Genomic DNA, 18,373 nt, shown 5'->3' with positions numbered 1-18,373 from the left:
GTAGATTTTTCATTTTTTCTGGATATATATCCAGGAGTGGGATTGCTGGATCACATGGTAGCTCTATTGTTAGTTTTGTAAGGAACATCCATACTATTTTCCACAGTGTCTGCACCAATTTTCATTCCTACCAACAGTGTAGGAGGGTTCCCTTTTCTCCATACCCTCTCCAGCATTTATTATTTGGAGACTTTTTGATGATAGCCATAACGATCAATGTGAGGTGACACCTCATTGTGGTTTTGATTGGCACTTCTCTAATAATTAGTGATGTTGAGCATCAATCATTTCATGTGCCTGTTGGCCATCTGTATGACAATTTTGGGGAAAAAAATGTCTGTTTAGGTCTTCTGTTCATATTTTGATTGGGTTGTTTGTTTTTTCAATATTGAGTTGTGTAAGCTGTTTGTATATTTTGCATCATTTGCAAGTACTTTTTCCCATTACACAGGGACACAGTGCTGTGATGTGTTTTGCTAGATGACCTCTCTGTATTGTTGGAGTTATTCTTCAAGGTTACCTTTCGAGTTTTCATATTAGCTACTCTATACTCTAAAGTAAGCATGAAACGAAAAGGTAGAGATAAACAGAAATTCTCCATGACAGTAAGAGAAATAATTCAGGGTACAAAATCCGTAAAATAATGATGGAATGCTATGAAAAAAGAAACAGAACAAAAAATACTCTTAAAAATTAAAAACAAAAGGGTTAGAAGACAAGGAGGAGCAACATCAAGAATGTAGAGCCAACACATAATGACTCAAACACTATGGGGAAGGAGGCATGTGTCAAGGTTGAACTGCAGTTCTGGTCCACTCCAGAGCCCAGGCTCTTTGCCTCTGCTATATATACTGATTCAAAATCTACATTTGTTTGTCACTAAAATGGATATGCTGATGACTTGCAGTGTTCTGAGATGAGAGATAATGTACATAACTAATCTAAGATAGTAACTGAAACATATGAGTTGTTTCACAAATGCTTGCTATTATTAATATATTGCTATGCTAATTCTTTTACAGTTGCCATTAATTTTTATCCTGTCATTTTCACCTCCTATGAGTCATCACAAAATCTTTCTTTTCATCCCTGATGTCTCCTAAGTTCTGGGTCAGTATTTCCATCTGTTTTCTTCATAGTTCCACCTGAGTTTTTTGACTTTTAGCCTACTCTCACCATTGGGAAATGTTGTAGTGTAATGAAATTAACCTTAAAATCAGAACCAGAAGATTGTGTTCAAAAGTAAGATTGTGTTCAGATCTACCTTTAGCATATGTTGTGTGACCCTGGAATGCCACTGAACTTCTTCCTTTTTATTATTGGAAAGAGAAAGTTAACTCAATGAAGTATAAAGTGCTTTCTAATCTAATTCTGCAACCAGATTACAGATTTATGAATCGTTTATGCCCCTTCTCAACCCCTTCTTCTTTAGAAAAAACGAAAACAAAGTGTGAAAATTGAGCTTCTACCCTCCTGATCATCGTTTTATGATTAATTTCCTTCCATTCTTCCTTACTGCTATCTTAGCCTTGTTTGTTATTGTTTACTATCTGGGTTATGACAGTATTACCCTCACTGGCCTCTCTGACTGAAGTCTTCATCCTATCCAATTAATATTACATGATGCCACCTGCTTGGTTGTCCTAAAGCATCATTTTGATTACTTTATTCCCCTCCCTGAAAACTTGTGACTCACTATGACTTTCAGGAAGAGACGTCTTGTATCTGACATTCAAGGACAGACATGGCAGGTCTAATTTTTAACCTTTTTTCTGACAGTTCCCCACTCTAGACAAGCTATTTGCTAACCTCAGACATGGCTTGTACTTTTTTTTTACCTCCATGTCTTTCTTCACACTCATTTTTTTTTAAATTTCTTCAACACTACACTCCTACACAATACACTGAACATAAATTCCACTCATCTTTCAAAGTCTAGACAAAATGCCTCCCCCATCTGAAGCCTTCACAGATTGTTTTCTTTCAGCTGATTCTGAACTTATTTCAGTGCAACAAATACATCATCTTTAACACATTACTCACTTTATAATTATTTGCATATATATCTCAAAAGCTCTATTTGATTTCAAGTTTTTAGATGAAATAAATCACCACAGCACCTAGCATGACACCTGGCATGCTGAATGTCCTGTAAATATATATGACATGAATTAATGCATTTTCCCCTGAACACAATAAATAGAGCTTCTTTTCTTTCACTTTTAGTGTTATCAAAAAGCATATGATGAGGCCATTGACATTTTGCAGCATAGATTTACCATTAAAATATATTTCATTGAGAAACAGCAATAATGTTGAGATATAGTCACATTTATAAATCTCGATCAATGTGCAGGATAGAATGAAAACATTGCTGTTCAAAGATGCTTCCTAACAGAAATAGAAACTAAACAAGCATTCAACAACTATTTCTGATGATAATTTTTTGGAAAAAACCCCAGCAATTAAATAATTACATAAATCTTGAATTTGTCTGCAAGCATGGATAGCACAAGGTAACAACTTCACTCCCTTGAGTATTAAGCCAGATAATAAAAATTCTAAAGCACAATATAGTAAATCCTCTGGAATAATCACTTTAGAATAAACCTTTTGCTTGGAACTCTAGCACTGTATAGAAGGCTACTATGGTTCATAAAATGATACATAAATATAATAGCCTTTATCTATAAAGATAAAATTGCTCTCTACTATCAGTAAAATATATGGTTGGCTTTTATATATATATTATACCTATGAATAATAATATTCACTAGTGAAATACTTGTTTGATTTCAGATGATTAACATTAGTTAAAAAGATGTCTCTAGTAAAGAGATCTGGGCACTAAAAAGTACTTATTGACATTTAGATTCTTTTCTTACACCAAATTTGGAATAAAATAAAACCATTTAATTTTGTTTATTTGTTAAACCACTAGTCTTAAGCTTGATGATTGCTATCCTCTTTGTGGTGCTGTCTTTTCTCAATCACAATTCCTCCCAAGCATCCATAAAAACTTCTGGTTGATATCTGTTTGTGACATGGAATTCTCATGCTATTAGAGCATACTAATGGTTTCCTTAAGGATGGTTTCCTTCAGGATGATGATCCCAGAAATATCTAAAAGGGCTACTGAAAAATAACTAAAATGAAATTTAAAATATCAAGGCTAAAAGCATTTTAGAACATTTTAAGACATATTGGAAGATTATATGTGTGATATGAGAACCAAAAATAATACAAAATTGAGGACACTTTATATAAATAGTAGAGAAAGGAAATGACACTGGCTTCTAATTAAATTTGAAAATGTGATATTTCGAATTCTTAGACATTGCTGTAATGTTCCTGGCATGCAGGGCCACAAACAATGAACATTTTCTTGACAAGTGAGTTTATTGAAGATTCAAAAGTGATTTTTCCTAATGATCAAGCTGACCTTATGTTATGTCTCCCAAGCTGCTTATATACTAATCTTACACAAATACTTCTAAAATTGGCTTCTTCTTTTCCAGTTAATTTCAGAATCCAACAAAAGCACAGCTTAAACATTTAGATCAGAATAGAGTTCGAAAGGAAACATACACTTCAAAGATATTTACTACTTTCACAGTAAGTCAATTTTTCACATACAGCCTATTTACAGTTTTAAACTGAGAACCAAAAATTTCAGAAAACTGCATAAATATAGATAGAATGTCATGGTTACTTAAGAAAATATTTATCATTTTCTTATCCATATTTATTTCATTCGAAATCCATTCTTACCTGAACCCACTCGTTAAAAATAGCATAGTTTTAGACATGGTTAGGTTCTGAAGATCAGCTTGGACTACAAAAGTGTAAGAATTCTTGAAATACTTCTTTTTTTTTTCTAGAAAGCTGTAAGCATTGTATTTCTGAGATTTTTACAGGCTTTTCTCCCCCTTGATAGTGATATGACCCAAGGCATTCTAAAGAAGTGAGGGAATCTTCTCCAGACGAGGCACAGAGGTTGACATAAGGATGCCCATGAAAGCAGACCTGCTCCCTGACTCTCATGGTACCGATGGCATCCCAGAAATTCCAGGAGAGGCTGAGGTCTGATGAAAGGGACAGAAGATGCTCACACCTCAGGCAGAGGAGAGGATGGTTCCCAAACATGTCTATTAATAACAACCAAAGCTTTTCTATTCATCATGTGTGAATTCTAGTCAGTCCAAAAACTGCTGACAGTAGGAAAACTGAGCCACAGAAAAATGTGAATTTCTTCAAAGTTTCACATTATTTGACTAGGAGAGCAATGAGATTAAAGTGTTTTCTTTCCTGATCACTGACAGTATAAAATTATCACTATATGTGTAATAGGATAGAGAAAAATTTGTAACCAATTAACTTTTTTAAAGGCTAAAAAATATATTAAAATATGCTTGGCATCTAAAGTTAAGCAAGGGGCCATATATAATAAGTACTGCACATCATAAAAGCCCCGACTTTCAGTCTAGCTAGCCATAACTAATATCTATCTATCTGTGTATCTATGTATCCTCTAGTCACCCATCCATGTATCCAAAAAGAGATTACACAAAGCTAGCATTATGGAGATATATGTGACATTCAGAATTCCATTACTAACTGTGCCTCTAATCCTAAAGAAACCATGTTCTCCTTGCAATGAGTAAAAAGTGATGATTAGAATTATGCTCAGATAGATTTTCTTTGACATTCAGCTCCAAGCTTTCTATCTACTTCTCCAATCTGTATTAATATTAATATAATAACCCTACCTGACCCATAGCTGCAGGCATTCTAACTGAATCTGCATCTTCTTTGCACAATACTCCCAATTTTAGGAATGGGAAATTAGTAACTGTTGAAGTGAAATGGAGATCTGCATTTCTCACTTCACTCTCTGAGCTGTTCTCACTGAAGCAAGAAAGGGGTCAGGAGAGTGGGATGATCTTAGGTCTTTTCTGAGAGCCCAGGTCAGAAAAATGTGGATATAAAAGGAAAGGAAAGAAATAAGGTGGTTCACAACAGGTAAGCTAAGAGACCACAAGATGGCATCTAAAGTTAAGCAAGGGGTCATATATAGTAAGTACTGCACATTAATTTTTAATGTCTTATTGTGTAACTGGAAAATGAGTATGGTTACCCATAAACAAGAAATATTCAGCTAGGAAATTATTAGTCTCTATTATCTACCTACACAGGTACACATCTGTACAGACATATACAGATATTTATAGGGAGGAAAATGTATATAACCTTTGCTAATTTGTTTGTTTGGGCTTTTGGTTTGACCTATTATGTCTGGGTATCCTGGGTTCACATTTCCTTTCTCACATTTTTAGCTCATCCCTGTAGGTTTTTCAATACCAAGAAAAGATATGTGCAGAACACTAACATATATCTATTTATTCTGAGAACATTTCAACTACCTTTCTGCTGGTGAGTGCAGCTGTCATAAACCTCATAGGAGAAACGCTTCCTTACATTATAGAAATAACTTCTGTGCTTGCTACACACAAATAAGGTTGAAGGAAAAGTAAACATATTAAAATCTAACTTATTCCCAGGAGGCACAATATTAATTTTAAAATGAAGAAAATCAGGAGAAAAGCACAAGCATTCACATAACTATACAAAGGTTTAAACAGAAAAAAAATTTTTTCGTAAGTGACTGAATATGTTCATTGAGCTGTAAAGCAAACCTAAATTACTGAACAAAAATTTGTAAGAAATAAACAGATATACAGATTTTGAAGATTGCTAAAATGTAGATATTTTAGAAATAAATTCCCATTCCTAGTTCCCTTTATGTATAGGAGATAAAGACACTCAGTGTTATAAGAAATCTTGAAATAGAAGGAAAGAAAGACTCTCTGTCCTCAGAGGCAACATACTTTCCCCATCATGTCACATAGTGGTGTTCTGGCTTCACTGCCAACTGTCCTGTTGTCTACCGCAGGCAAGATTTTCTGTCACTGCGTTCCATTCAGTCGAGAATTTGGACTGCCAGCTATCCTGGCAGCCAGTATGTAGGCTGCCTGTTTTTGTCTTGAACCATATATACCCTATTCTGCATGTGTGATTTCTGAAAGCTTCCAGAGATCTCTATTTACAATAGACTCACATTTGCATCTTTAATTCTTTATTGTTTGTCAAACAAGGAAGGAAATACTAGATACACTGGTGGATAATTTTTTTCTAAATTGGGAAGCAAAGATTCCTGAGTAAGGAAAATACATGAATGGAGCTGAAATTCCAACTGACATTCAATGATTCAAAAAAACAGACCCATAAAACAAACAAAAATTCTCTTCACTCAGGTTTATGCTTCAACTGTGACTCTTCTTCATCTCATCTCCACAAATTATCAAAGCATACTGAGGCATTTCATGAAACCTAGAAGCAAACTCTCTAGTTTCATACATCAGGAAAGAGTTAGATGAGTAGCCTTCAGTAGAATTTTAACTCTACTCCATACATTTGGGGATCATAACGTATTTCATTTGTTTACTTATGCTATTATTTGCCCTTTGATCCAATAGGTAAAGCTGAATAAATAGAGAAGAACCACCATACTATTTACCATATAGTTCTCAAATTCTCAAATCTGGCCGCACATTGGAACCACTTGAGAAATTAAGCTCCACCCATCGAAATTCTATTTTAACATTAAGATTTTTAATACCTAGAATTGATCTGATATAGCTGACTCATAAACCACTAAACAAGAGAGTCCATTCATAAAAGGACTAAACTGAGAATAAGAAGGAAAGAAAGAAAGAAAGAAAGAAAGAAAGAAAGAAAGAAAGAAAGAAAGAAAGAAAGAAAGAAAGAAAGAAAGAAAGAATAAATAAGCAACTAAAAATAAAAGAAATCCCCACAGGGTTAATCTCCCATAAGTTGCTACACAGAGGCTGCTTCCTGACTCACCTATATTCCTCAGATGGGATTTTCTATTTTGTCATCGTGGTAGGAAAAATAGTGGCCTCCCACAATGGTCATGTCTTAATCCTTGAAACCTGCAAACTGGTTACATGGCAAATGGAAATTAAGATTGCAGATGAAGTTAAGGTTGCTAATCAGCTGACCTAAAACTCAAGAGATTATCCTAGATTTTCAAGATGGGCCCAGTATAATCAGAAGGGTCCTGAGAAGCAGAAGACTGAGGCAAAGAAGAGGGTCAGAGAAGAAGATGTGATGACAGAAAGTGGATCAGAGACAGTCAATGTTACTGCCAGTAACATTGAAAAGAAAAGGCCCTACTGAGTCAAGGAATGCGACAGCCTCTAAAAAGTAGAAAAGGTAAGGAAACAGATTGGTTCCTAGAGCTTCAAGAAAGGAAAACACCCTTATTAACACATGATTTTATTCCAGTAAGATTTTATCCTGGTAAGTTTTGGATTAGTAACCTACAAAACTATACAATTAAAAGAACAATTTGTGTTCTTTTAAGCCACTGGATTTATGATAATTTGTTAACTGCTACAATAGAACACTAATACAACTACTTTATCATAAAACCTTTAAAATGTGCTTGCTGACATTAAAATAACAGTGTAATATAATTATGGTAAACAATGTAGAGCAACTAGTCATAAACCAGAGATTAATATATTCATGCCAGTAGGTAATCTAATCAGCAAATTGAATTTCACATAAAAATAGAAATCTGTACATATGTGGATTACTTAATAAAAACAAAATTTTAGAACTATGAATGAATCAAATAACATTTATTAATTTAGCATTTCACTTAAAAAAATAGAGACATAAAACCGAAGCAGATGGCATGTAAATCATAACCTAGACTGCCACAAGATACAGATTAAGGTGCTAGGCTTGCCGGTTAAGTGAAAAAGCAATACATACTAGTTTTGCTGAAACTAAGGAGATAATTTTCTACCTATATTGGAAGCATTAAGTGCTCAGCAGGGAGCAGAATGATTTATGATAGTAGAGGTAGCATAATGTTCTGGAAAAGAAATTAAGATAAAATTAGGCTGGATATCAGAAACTGTCTCAACAAAATGCAGTAATCTCCCAAACAAATTGGTGGGATCTATACCACCTCAGAACTTTATATACTAATTACTTTTAAAATGAAATACTCTTTAAAAGGTTACCAAAGATTGGGGGGGGGGGGAAGAAAAACATTGCTTAGGCTTATGAAACCACATACATATGTCTCATTTTCAGAATGGAGATTGCCGTCTAATATTTATTTACATGAGGACAGACAAGCATTTATATTTATATATACACACACATACACACACATGCAATATACATTTTTAAACACAACCTATTTATCTTTAAACTAGTACAACTGCAACTTCTAGAAATCACAAGGAATCACATGCATCCCACTGTGCATATGTTACTGTAAATATAGTCTGTCCTGCTTATATCAACACAACTGCACAGAAAGAAAATTTACCTTCATATTGATTTTGTAAATCAATATTCTCCAGCACAGAACAATATCCATGTTCCCATAGAACAATGAAAACCACCTAATTCCAAATATCAGCACATATTCTCCTAAAAGTATACAGATCAACAAGGACAGAGAATAATGCCTGTCACCAGCAACCATAACTAGGTAGAGTATGCTAAAGGGTCTTGCCTCAGTAGTGGAAAATAATTAGCTGAAGATTGGACATGGCTCTGCTTCTGACTATTGTTAAGAACAAGACCCCAAATGTCCCACTCTTCCCAAGTAATTTAAATGAATTCCAGAAAAAGCTCAAGAATATTTATGGGAACACAAAAAATTATTCATCACCCAACAAAGTAAAATTCACAGTGTCTAGCATCTAATGAAAATTACCAGGCATTCAAAGGGACAAGAATATATGACCCATAATGCGGAGGAAAAAGAATCAGTTGAAACAGAACAGAACTGACGCATACTGAAAATAGACAATAACACAGGGGGATAAATTACCAATCATGTATCTGATAAAAGAGTTGTATCAAGCATATATAAAGAACTTTAAAGCTCAATAAGAAAGCATAGATAGATTTTACACACATATATATATATCGATATATGTGACATTGGTAAATGTAAACAATGACTGTCTATTGATGATGTTGAAGATTTACTGTTAATTTTGTCCTGATGTTATAGTTGTGCTAAAAAGAAGAAAAACAAACAAACAAACAAACAAAAAAGAATCCCCACCACTTAGAGTACCAAACCAAATATACTTGTGGGGCAGTATAAGAATGTGATACTTTGAATTTGTTTGAAATAGTTTTGAAAGGGCTTGTACTGGAGAGGATATGTGAAACAAATTTAGCCATAGGTTAAGTTTTATGGAACACAGTTATACATTACATCATTAATACAACACAATACATTATTTTTCTCATGTGTGAATTTTTTCTATAATAAAAATGTTCTTTAAAAAATAAAGATTCTGAATGAAATAGATGATGTATCCAAGTTTAGTATTACGAAAAAATGTGTGTATCTGACAGAGGGTATTTCTAGATGTTTTCTTTTATAAAAAGAAATTTTCAAAACATTTAGAAATTATAAGCAAGGCTCAATATAAAAATGGTCAAAATGAAGAGAACTGAATACTAATATATAAAAAAATGTGAGAAGATTATTATTTTACTTAAAACTAAGAAATCTAAAACATAATTAAGATAGCATTTCTCACAGTTCTGGAGTCTAGAAGTCTTAAGATCATGGTGCCAACTTGGTCAGGCTCTGGTGAGAGTCCTCTTCTGGGCTGCAGATGGCTAACTTCTTGTACTCTAATGAGAGAGAGAGGAAGTAAGCTCTCTCAAGACTCTCAGAAAGGCACTAATCCTATTCCTGAGGGTTCCATCCTTATGAGCTCATCTAATCCATATTACCTCTTAATATCATCAACATGAATTTTAGGAAGGGGGACAAATATATATATATATATATACACTTTTTCATTTTGAAAGCCTCACAAGTAAAAGCATTGCCTTAATTTAATTTACACTTTCTTTATAATCCATGGAATTGAGCAGCTTTTCACATGGTATCTTCTTCTGCACAAATCTGAACTTTTAAATACTACTTCATTTGTTACATTAACAAAACCTAATTTGTTAACCACAGAAGCATAAATCTTATACTGATTAATCCATACGAGTATTTTCCAGCCAATAAAATTATTAACAATGGAACAGGTACTCACATCAACATTGGCACTAAAGCATGTATCAATCATCTGGCAAGTATGTATAGATGCAATAACTTCTAATCTTTGTACTCAGATAGGACCTCATCATAGCACTTAAAAATATTTGGAAATTATATTCAACATATCTTAGCTGAAAATTTCAATATGATTGTATATTTTCAGACAAAAAACCAGAATGCTATTCTTTTCATTTTCAGTGAATATTTGACCCCATATTTTTACATATTCCTACATTAAGAAATACAGCTTGAGCTGGTAGTACATTGCTAGTAGACACCCATCAAAAATTACAGTTAAGTTGGGACCTCTTAATTGTAGAATTTCTGGTAGCAAGTGTTCACATGTCATCACCACTTTAATTAACACTCAGGAACAACAGGAATTTGTACTACACACTTTTGAAAATGCAAATATAATTTTAAAGAGCTGAAATATAAAGAATATCAATGAAAATCCTCTGTTTTTATGCAGTAGACTTTTATATTAGAAGTATACTATTTGCATCATTTAACACTGTTGGTCACTTAACTTGGCTTACTTTCATTTCCCACTCTCTTGTGTGACTAATGAGAAGGCAAGGAAATGAGCAGAATGATTTTAAGGTGAGCTATACTCCTTTCCAATTTCTTTTCTGCAGTTAAACGGTCCACTGATACTCGACATGATTCATATATGTATTAAAAATTCCCCAGAGCGCTGCATTCCCTTGTTTATCTCTAGGAGCGCTGATGATCCTTTTGATTAATACCAAATTCAATTTACAGAAAGCTTTAGAAATGCAAAGGTATGGTTTCGATTTCTCCAGATCTTATTTGTGGAAAACCTTTCATAATCTCTGCTAAAATATCAAGTCTCACCTTTGATAGGTAATTCACGACCAAGGTCAAACAGACAGCAGTGTTCCCTCAGGGACCACCCACCTCAGGCTGACTAGTGTACTGTGTTGTGGAAAATGATTTGAATTATGCATGCAGCAGTACAGGCATGACACTGTCATTTAGTTGGTTCTGAAAAAAAGATTTGGTGCACGGTAAATACAACTGATTTTTATGTATCTTGGAAGATGACACTTTATTATAAAGTATGTCACAGTCATCCTCTGGCTGTTAAGATATCTAAAGTCATGTTGGTTTTACAACCTTCCCTCCCGATTACAATTCTGAAGGGCGGTTAGTGACAAGTGTGCAGTGTTTTGTCAAGCTATTCAGTTTATACAGGTGGAATGCTGTTTCACTCACCAAATCCATTACAAGTGCAAATATGTGGCTAAATGGACCAGCATTTGTTTTAGACGTGAGGGCAGCAGTAAGCAGAATGTTTTAAAGAGCATCTCCTGTAACTTTATGAATACAACTCAACATTCCACATTTCTTTCCAGTAATCATCTGCTCCTATTAACCCCTTTGTATCCCACATTATTTTTAGTGTAGCACAGAAACAACTAGTTTCCACAGGCACTCTCCTAGGGACACAAACCCACTTGGTTACATCTACTGAAGGCTAGAATGGGTCTAGCATTTTAGTATAGGGTTAGCCTCATTTTTTTTTTTCCTTTGCTTTTAAAGGCTAATTTAGAGATTACCAAAGATCAAGTTTATAAGTGAGGAAAAGGAGACATGTTCTTAAAAATCCTAGGGAGTAGAAATTGTTTTACTCCTTTCAAGGGTAAGTATTGTTTTACTGAACATCAGTCACGAAGGTAGAATGGTAGTCACATCAGCTATTTAAAATTCTGTTTTCGTTATGCTGCCAACTAAATCAAGCAGCAGAGAGTGACGCAAAAGGGAAAACAAACCGTTTGTACCTTAATACAGAAAATACACAGCAAGCACCACGCTGGTGGGTTCTAGTGTCATTAATCTTTTCCTACAGGGCCAACTGTCACCGTCAGAGTTCCAGTGACATACATGTTCTCAGGTCCATATTAAGGATGAAGAATCACTTTGCAATGTTTTGAAATCTGTCTGGCTTTGTGGAAAGACTGCCTTTTCTTTACTAGATAAAAATCAAAACAAACCCATGATGATGGATAATGGATTTGAATAGAAAAATATTTCTTGATTTTTTTTAAAGTGATGTAGACCAATTTATGTCTTTCTGATACAGAGCTAAGGTCCCTCTGTCTTAAAGGAAATTTATATTAAAACTTGGCAGTGTGTCAAGTAATGATGTTCAAGAAAACTAGAAAATGATCTTGCAGATGTCTTATCTTTATACCATGTAAATGGAATACACTCTATCTCCTAAATCCGTGGTCTGGTTAATTTTTCTTTACATAATTATAATACAGAAGACTTTTCAAAATACTGAAAGCATTTTCCAACTGAGACCACATTTACAAGATTTTTTTATTAGTAAAATATTCTTAATTGAGTGATAATAAATAAAATTGTGCAGGGTTCTGTAATTTATGTTTTTTTTCTAGTTATCTCTTTCTCCATTTCAACGTTCTATATCATTCAAAAAACCATAAGGGTGATGGAGACCATACTGAGTCAGAGTGATGAATCACAAAAGCCTCAGAAACCTTTGCCAAAGAATACTCCATTTCTCAGAGAATGACGAGTGAGTGTAGTTATAGCCAAAATGGCCAGTCTTGCTCCAAAGCGCAATTGCATAAATCCACCACGTTTATTTGTCCAGGAAGTTAACTGTGGAAAAATAATGTGACAATAAAGTGATGAGAAAGCAGAACAGTTGTGGAAAGAAACTGGATTGAAAAATGATGAAGATAACAAAACATTTATTATAATAACAATATGAAATCCATCGGGGCTATTAGCTTCAGAAAGAGCCCTGGATTTCTTTATGCAGCAAGTATGGAGATTTTCGGGACTCTCTTGAAGACAACTTAGAATTTGCTCATTGAGAGATAAAGTTGAACATAGGCCAAATAAGTGTACAAAACTTGGTTAACTGAATTAGATTAAGATTCTCCAAAAGATGTCTATTTTTCCCTGTATTTCTAAATATAAATCAATCATCAAACCCAGGAAGAATATTTCCTGTTTCCGTTTGATATGGGTTGGTTAGGATGAAAGTTGCCTTGGTTTGAATGCTTGTACAATTGAACAGTGTAACAATAAAAAATACAGATTTCCAAAGGTTTTGATCTCTAAGAAAAGTAAGAAAATAAAGTAGACTTAATCTTTAGGAAAAGTAAGATAATGAAATAAAGATCTAAGTTAGAAGGAAAAAAAGTAAGGAGTTGTAGAGTGAAGAAAAATTATGTCTATAGCTTATCTTCAAGTTGAGCTTAAATAGCTTGCAAGGTGCTTTCACACTGCCTCACAGAATTACTGTCAGATGTAACACATGAGAAGGGCAAAGAAAATACGGCCTTTAATGCAGGTCAGTTGGGTTCCAACCCTTAGAGTTGCGAGTTCAAAGGGAAAAAATGAAATTATCAGATACACAGGAGAGATATGCTAGATACAAGAGAGAAGAGTCATTAGGAGAAAAATATTTTCACAGAGTCAGGGGCAGAAAGTTCTTCACAGTAGTAAGAAAGGGCAAACAAACCACAATCACTTAACTGAGTTTTGGTTATTAAAAAAAAAAAAAGTCAAGTAGGATAAACGCAACACACAGTGTGTTCATGCATATTGGCAAGTAAGCACAGAATACAAATAAGACCATTCTTCTGGACCTGAGCTATTAAGTCTAAAAAGGAAAGAGAGAAAACGTTATGTTTCCCAAATCCAAATGAGTTACACGTTATTAATAAACGTGAGCAGGTGCCCTATATCGCTTGACTGCACAAAAATTAGTTTTATGTTAAGAGAATTATACAAACAGCATTTTCATCGCTGTATGTACCAATCACATGTGGCGTATCTAGTTTTAAGAAAGCTGGTGCAAAACAGATTACCCAGGAGAGATACAGTCTTCCACGTGTGCCAAATCTTCCCTTGCTCCACCCTCTTCTGTTGCAATTTGCTCCTTAAACTGCTCTTTCAGTGAACCTCTATCTTAAACAGTTACTTTTTCCAGCAGGACACAGAGTTGCACTACACAAGAAAATGGACTTTGCCAAGTTGTAAGAACATTCAAAATGTATAGAATTTTCTTCCTGAACCTGATGTTCTTCAGAATGCAGCAATCAAGGGAGCCCCAACTCCCAAGTCCTTCCCATGCTCTGACGCAGGCTGCCTTTGTTGACCTCAATTATCCCTTTACGGTGCCTACATTTTACTAATTTTACTAGTAACATATGCTTTTTCCTTGTAACGTATGCATAACATAGCATCTTAAGTCTTTTGTCTTTATCTCTTTGGCAAGTGCTGCATTCAGCTTTTGAACAGTTTTGAACAGTAATGCATTTATCTGTAGACTAGCAAATGGGAATAAGAAAGATATGTGTGGCATTAAACCAAATCCTCTAAACTGAAGTCCAAATTTTTAGGAATAGCTAACATAAATATTTCAGTTTCCCCAAATGCCCTGCCAAAGCAAATGCAAAAAAACAAAAAAACAAAAAACAAAAAAAAAACACCTAAAGAGTGATGTTTTTACATCTATACACATTCACACACATAAATTGTAGAGTCTGAGTCAACTGGATCAGAAATGTTATAAGCCTGTAGTTATATAACCAATGGGCAGTGTTTCTTGAACTCTAATAAAGTCACATTAAACTACAGTAATTACCTTTAAGGGGCATTTCACTTGTTCAACACTCAATATCCAGTTGTTTTTTTGTTTGTTTTATATTTTTTAATTGAAATATAGTCAGTTTACAATGTTGTGTCAATTTCCAGTTTTCTAATTTACCCACTTACATAAGCATCTACCTCCTAATTCCAAACACCTGTGGATATCTCGACCTGGATTTCCTGCCAGAATCTCAATTTTGATTTAAAAAAGGAAAAGCAACCATCATCTTTGTAAGTTAAACCTGTTCATTCTCCTGGAATCTCTGTCTTTATTACAGACACTCGCCACATGACTGGACATGAGTGTGATCTATGTCTTCTTTTTCAGGCAATAACTGCTGAATTTTTAGGTATTATCTTGGTGGCTTCTCTAAAGTCTCTCTCATTTCAATCCCCAGTGTCATTTTATGTCTTAGATAGAAAACTTTTTTACTGGGCAGAAGTCTAAAACTTCTTTCTACCCTAAGTCTTCACTCGTTAAATACAATGGTCGTTAAATCTTCAACTATCCCCAGAAACCCTACTATGTGATGGCATTGAACTAAATGTTGAACTATCCAGACAGAGATGTTGCCTATCTTTATGGAGCTAAATGTCTTGTGGGAGAGACAGGAAAACAATTAATTTCTCAATCAGCTAATTAATCAGTAACTGAGTGAATACAATGACAACAAATGGTGGTACGTGCCATGAAAGTGGTTTTATCCCCTTTCTGAGGAGGTGAAGTTAAGCTGAATGATAATTAAACAAAAATAGGAAAGCCAAACAAAGAGCATGGGTAGAGAATTACAACAAAGAAAGGATATCTACAAAGCTCTTAATAGAGGAAATGAAAGAGGGTGGATGGGGTGGTGGGAGTACAGAGAAAAAGGAGTGTTGCAAGTAGGAAGGAGAGGTTGGTAAGGGCTGACCACATAGGATCTTACTGTCTAGAGAATTTTACTACAAGGATAATAGCAGCCCACTGAAGTACTATGGGAAAGAAATACAATCCAATTTCTGTTTAAAGGTATTCTGCCCAATGTGGGCAGATGTGAACAAGTCTAGAAGTCAAAACACCAGGCAGATCCATGGAGCCACTCCATGGGTCAAGCCATCCTGTGCTCTCCAATGTGCTTGTCTGAACCACTCAGCACTCTCACCTGTGCTTTTAAAATTTAAACCCAGTATTCATAAGACAGTCCATAAAAATAACCTGGCCACTAAACTGTAATCAACATTTACATTTTGTTTGTATCTCAATTATTGCATCTATTGCCTTCTATCTAAATATTGTGGTTTATATCTTAAACTCCATACAAGGTTTCCCTACCCTCCTTCCCTTTTCCTCCCTCCTCCCCTTCCCCTCACCCATCTCTCCTCAATTATTTATTGAGCATTGCTATGCTATGGGCACTGTTCAGGTGCAAGATCTTTCTATAATCCTATTAGTAATCTCTATATCACCGAGCACAGTGGTTTGTATGTTGTAGGTAAAGGTAACTTTTTAAAAATAGGCTAGTCAAAATTATTAAAGTGACTTGCTTATACCTGCTATCTATAAAATTAAACTGTATTTTCCACTATAAAATATTTAAAAGCATCCAAGTCATGCTATAAATTAACATTTAAAGCCAACATTTCAATGTAATTGTGTTTTAAAATTACACTTTTGTCCCTGATAACTGATCCCTGCCTATAGTTAGAAAAGCAGGCAAGAGGATTATGTTTTTAAGAAATTTGTATTCTATCATAAATAACTATTATTTATCTTCTATATTTTCTTCCAGTTTTACACATAACAAATTCATATAAATAAATATCTTAACAATTTTATCAAAATAGGAAGGCACTAAAGATACAGTTTTTATTGCTGTTTATTAACATTCTACCTTGACAGTTTTTCAGGAAATAATTATAATAGCTATGCAACTATCATCAAATAAATAAATCATAATTTACTGAATTCTTCTTTTATTGAGTTTTTAGTGTATGTCCAGATTTCCTATTAGAAATAATTCCATAAGGAACAATCTTGATACATAAATTTTATCACGGTATCTCTGAATCTCTGCATCTTCAGAATTGTGATTGAGGTAGGACACATGTTATCAAATTGCTTGTTAGAAAGTTTGATTCAAATTATTTTTTTCATCAGAGTTTTGTCCCTGCATTTTCAGCAGAAACATTAAAGATTATTATTTAAATCTTTACCAAAATGTTATATGAAAAATTTAGATGATTATTGCTTTAATTTTAATTTCTTTTGTTATCAAGAGCCATACATACTGCCTCTACTTGAATCCTAGCTCCACTGTTTAATAACTACAGGCTTCGGGCGATTTATTTGATGCTTCTTTGCCTCAGTTTTCTCAGCTGTAAAATGAGGATAATAACAGTGCTTTGCTAATAGTGTTATGAAAATTAAATGAGTTAATAGATGTAAAGTTTTTAGGACAATGCTTGGCATATAGTAAGGTATATATGACTGATTAATGTTTTTATGTATATAATTTAAAAATTTCATAATATCAATGTATCTATCATTTCCATTGCAAATTCTTTCATGTCTTATATGCTTAAAGTTTACTTTAATATTAGTTTATATTCTTATAGTTTCTCCCTCCTCCTTTGTCCTAAAACCTACATTATCGGGCATGTCCATGTAATTCCAAAAGAAAATATTTTTTGAAGAATTTTATTTTCTCTAAATTCAGAGCAATATTTACTATCTCTTAAGAATCCTTCTAGGGGCTCTGTGTTTCATCTTTTAATTTGTATTTGTTTTTCATTTTTTTACCATTGAAAGGAAAGCTATCCATTTATGCAGGTCAGGCATTCGCTAGAAAGTTCAAAATATAGAACATGCAGTATTGGCTTGAACCTCTATGCTCGCATCCTAGCCTGGAGATCAGGCTAAGCGACACACTAGAGCTCAGTGTCACCAGTGTGCTGACATTGTATCAATGCTCTTCAATAGAACAGCCCTGACAACAGGACCCAAGTCTGCCCTATTACCTCTCTAGCCTCCAGGGTTGCAAGGCCTTGGACAAGGAGACCACTCAGTCTGAACGAATGAAAGAAGGATAAATAAATGTTGGCCTCTTAAAATGTTCTGTGTTTGCCTTTAAGTGAGCAATAGAATAATGTGAATTTTTTTCTATAGATAATGATATTATGGTCAATACAGTTTAAACCCTCCTCCCTACCTTCCCACCTAAGCCACTCCTACCTGTCTTCTTCCTATTTCAGCCTCTTCAATATTTTTTTCTCTGGAAGAAAAACATCCCAGGTGCATGTTGGTTGCTCCAGTGTGGGAAGCAGTAGAAAATAATGACCTTGAAGATAAATTGACAAGTCTTCAAATTCAGGCTTTACTCCTTTCTAGTGTCACTTTGCTTGAGTGACTGAATCTTCCTCTGTCTCAGTTTTCTCATCTCTGGACAAAGATGACATCCACTTCTAAGTGTTGCCTCTGAAGATATGTAGAAAAAGCTCAAATGATATGCCCAGCTCATCAGAAGATCTTAATAAAGAGCTCCTATCATCATC

Source organism: Camelus ferus, unplaced genomic scaffold (genome assembly GCF_009834535.1).
Source record: "Camelus ferus isolate YT-003-E unplaced genomic scaffold, BCGSAC_Cfer_1.0 contig377, whole genome shotgun sequence".
In the NCBI taxonomy this organism is placed as follows: domain Eukaryota; kingdom Metazoa; phylum Chordata; class Mammalia; order Artiodactyla; family Camelidae; genus Camelus; species Camelus ferus.
This window is presented reverse-complemented; position numbering follows the sequence as displayed.